The sequence below is a fragment of the Bubalus kerabau genome, chromosome 1 (assembly GCF_029407905.1).
Source record: "Bubalus kerabau isolate K-KA32 ecotype Philippines breed swamp buffalo chromosome 1, PCC_UOA_SB_1v2, whole genome shotgun sequence".
Lineage (NCBI taxonomy): Eukaryota > Metazoa > Chordata > Mammalia > Artiodactyla > Bovidae > Bubalus > Bubalus kerabau.
In genome coordinates this window covers 66,912,109-66,922,448 of record NC_073624.1, presented here as the reverse complement: position 1 = coordinate 66,922,448, position 10,340 = coordinate 66,912,109, and the positions used below count along the sequence as shown (strand labels likewise).

General features: G+C 48.6%; 1 long non-coding RNA gene across 1 annotated transcript; it reads right to left on the bottom strand.

The window, feature by feature from the left end:
- Window positions 1-9,211: 9,211 nt before the first annotated feature.
- LOC129650446 (uncharacterized) lies at window positions 9,212-10,170 on the bottom strand. The gene is made up of 2 exons (XR_008713770.1): window positions 9,795-10,170; window positions 9,212-9,467 (listed from the first exon to the last, which is right to left on the bottom strand). It is a non-coding gene; the product is annotated as an uncharacterized LOC129650446 (long non-coding RNA).
- Window positions 10,171-10,340: the final 170 nt, after the last annotated feature.

The window sequence follows — 10,340 nt, the reverse complement described above, 5'->3', positions numbered from 1 at the left end:
CTGTCTCCTGAGAATCCCATATGCAGGTCAAGAAGCAACAGTTAGAACTGGACATGGAACAACTGACTGCTTCAAAATTGAGGATGGAGTACAACAAGACTGTATATTGTCACCCTGCTTATTTAACTTATATTCAGAGTACATCATAGGAAATGCCAGGTTGGATGAACCACAAGCTGGAATCAAGACTGCCGGAGAAATATTAACATACTTGGATATACAGATGATACCACTCTAATGGCAGAAAGTGAAGAGGAACTAAAAAACCTCTTGATGAAAGTGAAAGAGGAGAGTGAAAAAGTTGGCTTAAAACATTCAAAAAACTAAGATCATGTCATCTGGTCCCATGACTTCATGGCAAACAGAAGGGAGGAAAGTGGAAGCAGTGACAGATTTTATATTATTGGGCTCCAAAATCACTGCGGACGGTGACTGCAGCTTATTCCTTAGAAGGAAACCTATGACAGACTTAAATAGTGTGTTAAAAAGCAGAGACATCACTTTGCAGACAAACGTCCATATAGTCAAAGCTATGGTCTTTCCAGTAGTCATGTATGGATGTGAGAGTTGGATCATACAGAAGACTGAGCACCAAAGAGTTGATGCTTGTGAATTGTGGTGCTGGAGATTATTGAGAGTCCCTTGGACAGCAAGGAGATCAAACTAGTCAATCCTAAAGAAAATCAACCCTGAATATTCATTGGAAGGACTAATGCTGAAGCTGAAGCTCCAATATTTTGGCCACCTGATGCAAAGAGCCAACTCATTCGAAAAGACCCTGATGCTGGGAGAATTGAAGGCAAAAGGAGAAAAGGGTGGCAGAGAATGAGATGGTTAAATAGCACCACCAACTCAACAGACATGAATTTGAGCAAACTCCAGGAGATAGTGAAGGACAGGGAAGCCTGGCATGCTGCAGTCCACGGGGTCTCAGAGTTGGACACGACTTAGCAACTGCAAACAACAACAACAGTGGTCACTGATGTTAACCAGACTTACTGTGGTGATCCTTTCATAATGTATATAAATATAAAATCATTACATCATATACCTGGAACTAATATGACATCGTATGTCAATTATTCCTAAACAACAACAAAGGGCAGTTTGCTGGGACCTATCACCAGAGTTTCTGACTCAGTAGATGTGAGGTGGGGCTCAGAATTTGCCTTTCTAACATATCTAATATTTCTCATGGGTGATTCTAGTAGTGCTGGTCTGGAGCCCACATTTTGAAAGCCACTTTTAGATTAAAAAGACCTGTCAAGTGCCATGAAAAATAAGCCATGCTGATAAATTGTAATCTTTTACTATATCAGGAATAACAGAGAAAGTCCTAAAAGTAGGCATGGGGGAGGTGAATTGAAAGACCTGAGAATCAAAATAGGGTGAGATTTCTCAGCTCTAAAATCAAAGTCTGTAAGATAAGGAAGGAGCATTTTCAAAATTCTGAAGGAAAATGATTTTCAACCTAAAATTCTATACCCAGCGAAAAGTAGTCATCAGGAGTAAAGGTGGGAGACTTCCCTGGTGGTTCAGTGGTGAAGACTCTGTGCTCCTAATACAGAGGGTCCAGGTTCCATCCCTGGATGGAGAACTAAACCCCAAAATGAAGATCGAAGATCCTAAGATCCTATGTGTCACAACTAAGACCCAGCATAGCCAAATAAATATAAATAAATAAATATTAAAAAAAAAAAAAAAAGCTCAGGCAGCACAGATGCACTAAAAAAAAGAAGAAGAAGAAGAATGAGGGTGGGATAAAGCCATTTTAGGTAAGCATTAAATCTCTAAATTATTACTTCCCAGGCATTCTTTCTCAGGAAGCTACTGGAGGATGTGCTTCATTCAAAAGGAAATAAATCGAGGAAGAGGAAGACACTGAGTCCCTGAAAGAGGAAAAGGGCAAAGTGAATTCTTAAGTACCAGTCATGAGCAGTCCCAGGGTGACAGGTGTGCTGCAAGACTTAAGAGCAAAGCATCCATAGAAAAGCAGAAGGATGGGGTGCCACAGGACAAATGTCTCCAAAACAGAACCAATAAGATTATATGACAGGTTTGGCCATATGCAAAATTGTACCGAGAAGGCGTTTTACAGAACCATTGAAGGCAGTGGGAAGACAGAGCCAGAGATTCAAAGAAAACCAAGCAAACAAAAAAAATGAGGCAATTAACTCCAGGAAAAACAAGAAAGTTGTATAAGAAAGGAAATGTAAACAAAGCACACAACAAAAAGTTATATTAGAAAAGGAAATGAAACCAGCATATTTGCCTCAAAAGTAAACAACATTTTCAAAGTCAATAATGAGATCACTGAACATGGATTTAACCATAAATTGTGATATAAACATAATGGGGGTGGGAAAAGAGGAAGAGAATCAGAGCCCTCATCTACCAAGACAAGGAGTGAACAAATTAGATAAATGAACCCAGAACGGCAGTGCACGTTATTTAAAAATAAGGAAGGAAATTCCAGAAGAAACGGCCAAACCGAGTTGAAAGTGGTTGCCCCTGGGGAGTAGGATAAAGCTTGGGAGAAAGGCCAGTAGGACTTCTGTTTTTATTACAAGCCCTTTAGAAGGATTTGGTTTGTAAGCAATGTGTATGTATTAGCTCGATAAAAATAAATATTACTTTTATAAAGCAACTGTAAAAGGAAGTGTCACATCCTCCAAGACAGAGTGCCTGAGGGACCCTGCTGTAGCCTCAGAGGACCAGGGGTCTCCCGTCCTCATCCCCCCTCCCCCGCCCCGCAATGGGCATTACTCATCAGCTCAGCCCTCTTCTCCCAGAAGCTCTCCCTCCATCTCTTCCTGTTCTGCACACCATCCACAGGGTGGCTATACTCCAGCCCTACTGAGCCTGCTTCTGGGCCTTTGTGTGCAGTGTGTCCTCGATCTGGAAGGCTATTCTTTCCTATTCCACTCTCACCCACTCTCACTGCAATAGATAAAATGGTTTTTTTTGATAGTTATTATTTGGCTGTGCCAGCTCTTGGTTGTGGCACGTGGCATCTTTTTTTTTAATTGTGACATATGAGATCTTTAGTTGTAGCATGTGGGATCCAGCTCCCTGACCAGGAATCAAACTCCACCCCCTGCACTGGGAGTATGGAGTCTTAGCCACTGGACCACCAGGGAAGTCCCAGATTAAGGACAGTTTAAATTTCAAGCATCAGTTGAGATAACACTTATTCCATAGCCATCCTCCTTTCCAACCTAATCTGGGGTTAAATGCTCCCCCTCTGTGTTATCCTGCAGCTGTGTGTCTGGTCCTCACTGTCACTCTTTAGTTCCCTGCACTGCAAATGCCCCCTCACTTGTTTAGCTCTCCCACTAGACTGTAAGCTCAAAGAAGACAGGAACTCAGTGTTAATCCCTCCAGTTTCAGGTCAGGGCCTGTTCCTGGTAAAATAGTGAATGATCATGCAAATAGCTAAATATTAATATACATGACACATTTAGTAAGGGTTCAGATCTGAGTTATAAATATTCAAATCCAGACCTCCTGCCCCCATCCAAAACATGCCACTCTTTTGTCATATCCATTCTATCCTCTGTACTCTCCCTGTCCTATAAGATCAAACTTCCCAGGCAAGCTGGCTGTGGCCAGTGCCTCAACCTCACTCCTGCCTTGATCCCATAAAGCAGTCAAGGCCCCTTCACGATGACCAGGTCCAGCTCCAGTAAAGGCAATTTCTAACCCAGTTCATACTAAAATAGAGGGAGCAGCTTAGAGACCGTCTGCCTCTTAGTTTTCTTGTCGCAGAGCCTAAAACACAGGTCTCAGAGGTCGGCCTGCCGTGGTAAGTCGCTTCAGTCGTGTCTGACTCTGTGACTGTAGCCTGCCGGGCTCCTCTGTCTATGGGATTCTCCAGGCAAGAATCCTGGAGTGGGTTGCCATGCCTTCCTCCAGGGGATCTTCCCCACGGAGAGAGACGGCTGGGTACCCAGTTAAACAGAGGGGACACGGTCTTCTCTTAACTTCGGCCTGACAAAGGTCTGTCTTTGCATAAACTAAGCGATTGGCTCTACCCAGCCTCTCACCCCACCAACCCCCCACCCCCGTTCCATTCTGCCTTGTTGACTCCCAGCCAGTATTGTTCAGCCTCTCAGTCGTGTCTGACTCTCTGCGACCCCATGAACTGCAGCACACCAGGCTTCCCGTCCTTCACCATCTCCCGGTGTTAGACAAACTCCTGTCCCTCGAGTCGGTAATGCCATCCAACCATTTCATCCTCTGTCGTCCCCTTCTCCTCTTGCCCTCAATCCTTCCCGGCATCAGGGTCAGTATATCCACTGGGAAAGATGTGAGCCCCCAGCCCGGGTTCAGGAAGGCCTTGGAGGTAAGAAGCGTGAGCGCTCAGCCTGGGCCAGGCACACAGTAGGTGCTGGGGAGTACAAATCCGCCTTGCCTCACTCCCGCGAGGTCTGGGGAGCAGGCTGGAGAATTCGCCTCACTGGGAGGCCTGCAGGTCGCAGGCTTGGGTCAGGGGCGTCCTGCCGCCCCACCCCCATCACACCACGTGACCTCAAAGGGCCGCCCGGGGCTTGGAATGCGGCGACCTCAGCGTCGCCCCCGGAGGGGCCGGCGGAGCTGCGGCGGAGGGAGGGAGGGAAAAGGAAGGGGCCGCACCCGCGGCTGGGAGGACTGGAGGGGTGGGGGTGGGGCGCAGGAGGGGGCCCTTTTTCCCCCAGCGCGCGCGCTGGGGGAGTGAGGCAAAGAGGTAGACGGTTTGGCTTCGTCCAGGAAACCTGTAAATACGGGCCGAGAAACTCGATTTGCTCCTGTCGCTTCCCTATTTAGAAGGGACGGAGACGGACGATTAGTGGCTCCTGGGGGCGCAGGTCACGTGGCTTCCCAGGACTAGGTGGTGGGAGGGGGAGGCAGTGATCCCTAGGAACCGGGATTCAGGGAGGCCGCCATCCTAGGCCTGGCGGCTCGAGCCCCAAATAGTTCCATTTGTCCTCATCTTACATGCTCGCACCCTGCCAGTGGGGTGGGAAAGTCAAGGGTCCACCCTGCTGCGGGTTCCTGCACGCCACGAGCCCTTCTGAATGCCCTGGCGAAGTGTGTCTGTCGGTCCCACCAAGCCTCAATCGGCTCCGGGCCTCCTTTGCAAAGCCCGGATTAGATGTGACCAGACTCCCTGGTCCCAGACTCCTGTGCCTGTGGTGGCCGTCAGGCTCCGAAGCTCTGCTCTGGGTCTAGGACTCGCCGTCTTGGGTGGCAGAGAAAGTGTCCAGGAGCCTGGTGTCCTGCCTCCTGGCTTCCCTGGCTTAGTGGCCTGGGAGACCCGCAGTGCCCAGGGAGGAAAGTGCCCACCGGGAGTGGCTTCCAACAGAGCCCACTGTGAGGGCATGAGGGGTGTGGAGGAAAAAAGACAGCGTCTGCCCTCAAGGAGCTTACACTGGAGCAGGGACAACAGTCAAGTAAAGCAGAATGAAAATACTGGAGCACAGAGAAATACGTAGAGCACATCTAAGTCCAGCTGGGACCTGGGAGGGTTTGAGGAAGAGGTGGCACTTGAATTGTATTTTAAAAGGATGAGGAGTCATTGCACCGGGGAGGGGGTAGGGCCTCCAGACAGAAAGAACCCTGGGTGCAAAAGCATGGAAGCACACAGTGCCAAAGAACCACAGGTGACCCCTTCCTCGGGACAGAAGCACCAGGGAGTGTAGGAAGGTGTGTGAGAAATGGGGCGGGTGAGCCACCAGGAGCCAGAGCCAGGCATCTGAGCTTGTTCTGAAAGTCCTGGGGAACTGCTGAATCATTTCATATAGCCAGGATCAGATTTGCATCTTCCAGGAGAACTGGGGATGGATTTGGATGCGGGCCCTAGAGCAGGAGAGAGCTTGATTAGGAGCCTGTTGCCAGCCTCCTCCCAGAAAGCAGCAGTGGGAACCGGAAGAATGAAAAGGCTTGACAAATACTTGTGAGGGGAAGAGCCACTTGGCTTCAGGATGGATTGGGGAGTGGGGAGGAGTGGGGAGAAGGTGTCTTGGATGACCTCAGGTTCCTGGCCTGGGGAACTGGGCAGATGATGGATGCAGAAGGCAAGGTTGATGAGGAAAGTCATATTTATTGAGCACCTCCAGTGTATCAGGCATTCAGTGCTTCCCGTATTATCTCATTTAATCCTCACAGTAACCTGTGAAGTAATACTATTGGTTATTCCTGTTTTAAGATGAGGAAACTAAATCAAGAGGTTCAATAACGAAGTAATAGGGTTGGGATGATGAACATACCTGTACCTTGCAGAATGCATCATCCCCATCTGAAGCTCCAGTGAAGTTCCCCAGGCTCCTTTACATAGAAAGCATACCCACTACCACTGGCTCCTCCTCCCCTCCCCAGATCCTACATGTGGCATCACCCACAACTGTTCAGTCACTGTCACCAGATCTTTAACCCACCCCACTTCACCCCCAGGACCTTGCCCGGAATAGCCAGGGCAGGGCCAAACCTTGGGTCAGGAGGCCACAGGGCTCTGCAACCCTGGTGCCGAGATCCCACCTTCTCAGTTACAGTACAAAACAGACCTGAGACACTGCAACAAACAATCAGAGAAAGTAATAAAATGAATATGGTCCATTTGTAGTAAAAAAAATTTTTTTTCATTTTAATGGAACATTTCAGTGACATCAGAGGGTCAAGAAAGGTCATCCTTGGCCCAACCCTGTGCTCATTTTCTGTGGGGAAAGGGGCAGAGTTCTGGAGCAAGTGTGCCCCTCCCACAGAGGAAACTTCTCCAGCTGTTTCCCTTTCCCAACCCTGGCTCAGGAACACCCAGGCCAACCCAAGGAGCCATGGGAGACAGACAGGGGCAGCACTCCTTGGAGCCCCAGCCTCATTACCCGACTCCTTGCACTTGGGGAGTGGGGAGGGGCATTAAGATCCTGTTGCTTCCAGATTGCCTCTCCCTAGCCTTCCAGTGGAAGTAAATTGAGATAAATGGAAGAAACGGGTAGGTGACCTGAGACAGTTTGCAAGCTCTCTCTTAGGAGAATTGTTAGGCCTAGAGAGCCCTGGCCTCAGCTAGCATCCTTGAGCCTAATTAAACAGGGCCCACCCAAAGTCACACAGCCAGCAACTGGCCCAAGGCTTAGAGGTAGGTTATGAGATGGTTTGAGGCAAAAGTGAGGCCTCTCACCTCCCCTACACCCTTAACTGTAGGAAAGATGCTCATCATGACCTCAGAGAGCTGTCTGGGTCAGGGACCTGAAATCTGAGGACAGAGCAGTGAGAACCCCATGGCATCAAGAGTCCAGGCCCCTGCCTGTATTCCAGGCTCCAGTAAAGCTGCCACTGCCTTTGTAGTTTCTGGAGGCACAAAGGTCCTTACCAGGCCTCTTGGGGACCTTTCCTCATCTAACCTCTCCACCCTGGGTTCTGTTTGCACCGTTGTGCCTCTGGTCTTAGCTCTGTATGTCTTCTTATAAATGAAACTATCTTTGACCTCAGAGCAAGAGGTATTTGAGGGCCATCTACTCTATATCCTTCAGGGACAGCTAGAGCCCTGCACTCAGAAGGCATCCTCAGCACACAGAGATGAAAGCAGTGTGCCTCCAACTGTTGGCCACAACCTGGTAATGGGTCATGAAATCATGACCAGCATCTTAAAAAAAAAAAAAAGTAGAATAAATAAAGTATCATAGTGCACACACACAGCAAGGATAAGTATTATCCCAAGAAGCTTTTGTTTCAGTTATCTCACGGTTCAGAATATGTTTCTTGCTGTGGGTCACTGAACTCCTGGTTCAGAGCACTAGTTAAGACATAGACTCAAACAGCAAATACAGAAAGAAAGGCTGCGGGCAGCCTTTCTGTGTCGGGCACTATGCTAGATCCAAAATGAACAATACAGTTTTAATCCATCTGCTGGTGGGGAAGGCAATAAGCAAACTATCTGCAAGAAATGATGCTAAGTGCTCTGAGAGAGTAGGTAAGAGGCTATAAAGCCCTGGTGTGAAAGTGGGTATCTGGGAGGGTTTCCCAGAGGAGGTGATGCAGTCAGAGTTCTTAATAGGAAAAGACGTGACAAGAAAAAAAAAAAAAAGGAAGGAAGAAGGAAAAAGAAGAAATGGAAAAAACGGTGACTAGATTCTGGTATCTCTTCCATCCTATTGATAGGAAAAAAACGATGGTAAAGTGTTAAGATTCAAGTCTTAAAGTCTAAAGACAACTTCTAGGGAGTCACCTGGCAGTCCAGTGGTTAGGACTTGACACTTTCACTGCTCTGGACCCAGGTTCGATCCCTGGTTGGGAAACTAAGATCCTGCAAGTAGCCTGGCCAAAAAAAAAAAAAAGACAACTTCTAGTCCTGCCTCCCCTTCTTAACAAACTGTGAGACCTTAGGTGAGTCAGTTAATCTTTCCAGACTCTGTTTCCTTGTCTACAAAATGGGCATATCTGCTCTGTCAATCTCAAAACAGTAAGAGATCAAACATGACAGAAAATGTATGTTAAAGTACTTTGTAAACTATAAAAGGGGGAGGGATTGTCTCCATGGATGAGGAAATGACCGTGTAGAGAGGTGAAGTGTCCTGTCTAACACTAGAGAGCAGGAGGAAGGGAGTGTTGGGGGGTAAGGGTGGGCAGGGCAGGTACCCCTCAATCTTCTGTCCTCAGCTTCTGCCTGCACTCCCCCTCCTCTCACTGCAGCTGAATTCCCCACAAGAGGATGGGGGCAGGGCCCCAAAAGGCCCCCTAGCAACCTATTAAAACATTTGCCTTAAGAATCTTTTAAGGTTTTATGAACTGTTTCACAATGGTGGGAGGTAAATACATGAGAACTCCTCCCTTTCCCCTTCTTTTAATGAATTAGGATCTACCCAAACTCAGTGTTTAAAGTTACATAAGCATCATTCAGATCTTCTGTACCAGCTTTCACTTTGGAAAAACTGCATTTCCATTAAAAGTGTTATATAAAAAGGTTTTATGTATGTATGTGTAGGAACAGAAGGAACAGGTGCACATGAGCACTGTTAAGGCACACAGGAGCTTATGCATCACAAGCTCACGTGTCCTCATGGGGAGCAAGTTTAAGATGTGACCTGCTTGGCAGGCAACCCCCAGTGAGACCTGGTGCATACTGGGCAATGGGAACTACAGCAGGAAGGCCGTCAGCTGCCCCAACCTCCCAGGGGCCAGAGAAATCTTGATCTTCCAGAGAGTTTCTTCCTTGGCAGCCTAAGTTTCATTCATCATAAACTATGGAGGTTGGAAATAGCTCAGAAGTCACCCAGTGCAATCTCGCTGGACATCACTCTTCCCAGCCTTGACTTGAACAGCTCCATTCCTCCCAAGGCACCCATGTCACCTGTGGATAGCTGTAGCTCACTGGAAGAGACCTGATATTGAACTGAAATTTGCCTTTCTGGAGTTTCCACTTCTTGGGAACAAATGTATATATCCCTCACCATCTTGAGTCCAGGAGTCACAGCCAGCAGAAAAGTGCCTGGGGCCTAAAACCACGGAGGGAGGGCAGTAAGGGTCCACAGAGCTGAAGCTTTAAGCTTACAGACTTCTATCCATCTAAATTGAGACTGGTACTGTGGGGGAGGGGGAGGGAAGCGCCCAAGGGTGGATTGAGAGGAGGGGAAGAAGGGAAGAAACCTTAAATGGGAGTAAGGCTTTGAGCAAAGCATGGCTCCTTAGGTCTCATTTGTAGTGTGGGAGTCAGACCATCCCGAGGTCAGTTCCAGCTCTGATATTCTTCAAGTCCTTGGCCTACTCACACCACACACACACACACACGTATCCCTTTCTGCTTTCGGTGGTTGTACTCTTACGTGAAACGAGGGGGCCATAATTCGAGCGCCAAGCAGGAAGTAAAACAACTGCCCGAAGCCTCTCTCTCATCCTGGTCTGACCTGACTTATGCTTGGAGGCTTGCTTGGCTACCCGAAGGGCGCAACCATTCCACCGTAAGCGGGTAGAGATACCCAGACAAGAACACCCCGATATAGAGCAGGGAAACGTGAGCTTTGGAGTGTCCTTTTAAGTAGTTGGGAAGGGGGTGTGGCCGAGGAGACTGGGAGGCCGCAGCCCGACGAGGGGGGAGTGGCCCGGGGCGTGGCCTTAACGTCTGGAATGTTGTTGGGTCCTCGCACCGCATAGTAAGGAGGGGCCCCGCCCCTTTTCTCGGAGAGGGCCAATCGGAATGCCGGAGCGGTTTCAAGTCTCCCCCGCCAGCCAGCCCGCCCGCCACCCCACCCCCCTCGGGGATTCGCTTTTTCCGTAACAAAACTGCAAAGCTCCGGATGTTCCGCAGCCCCGGCGGCTCACTGGTGGAGGGGCCCGGGGCCTAGGACTGTGCTCCGAAGCGGGAAGCGCCT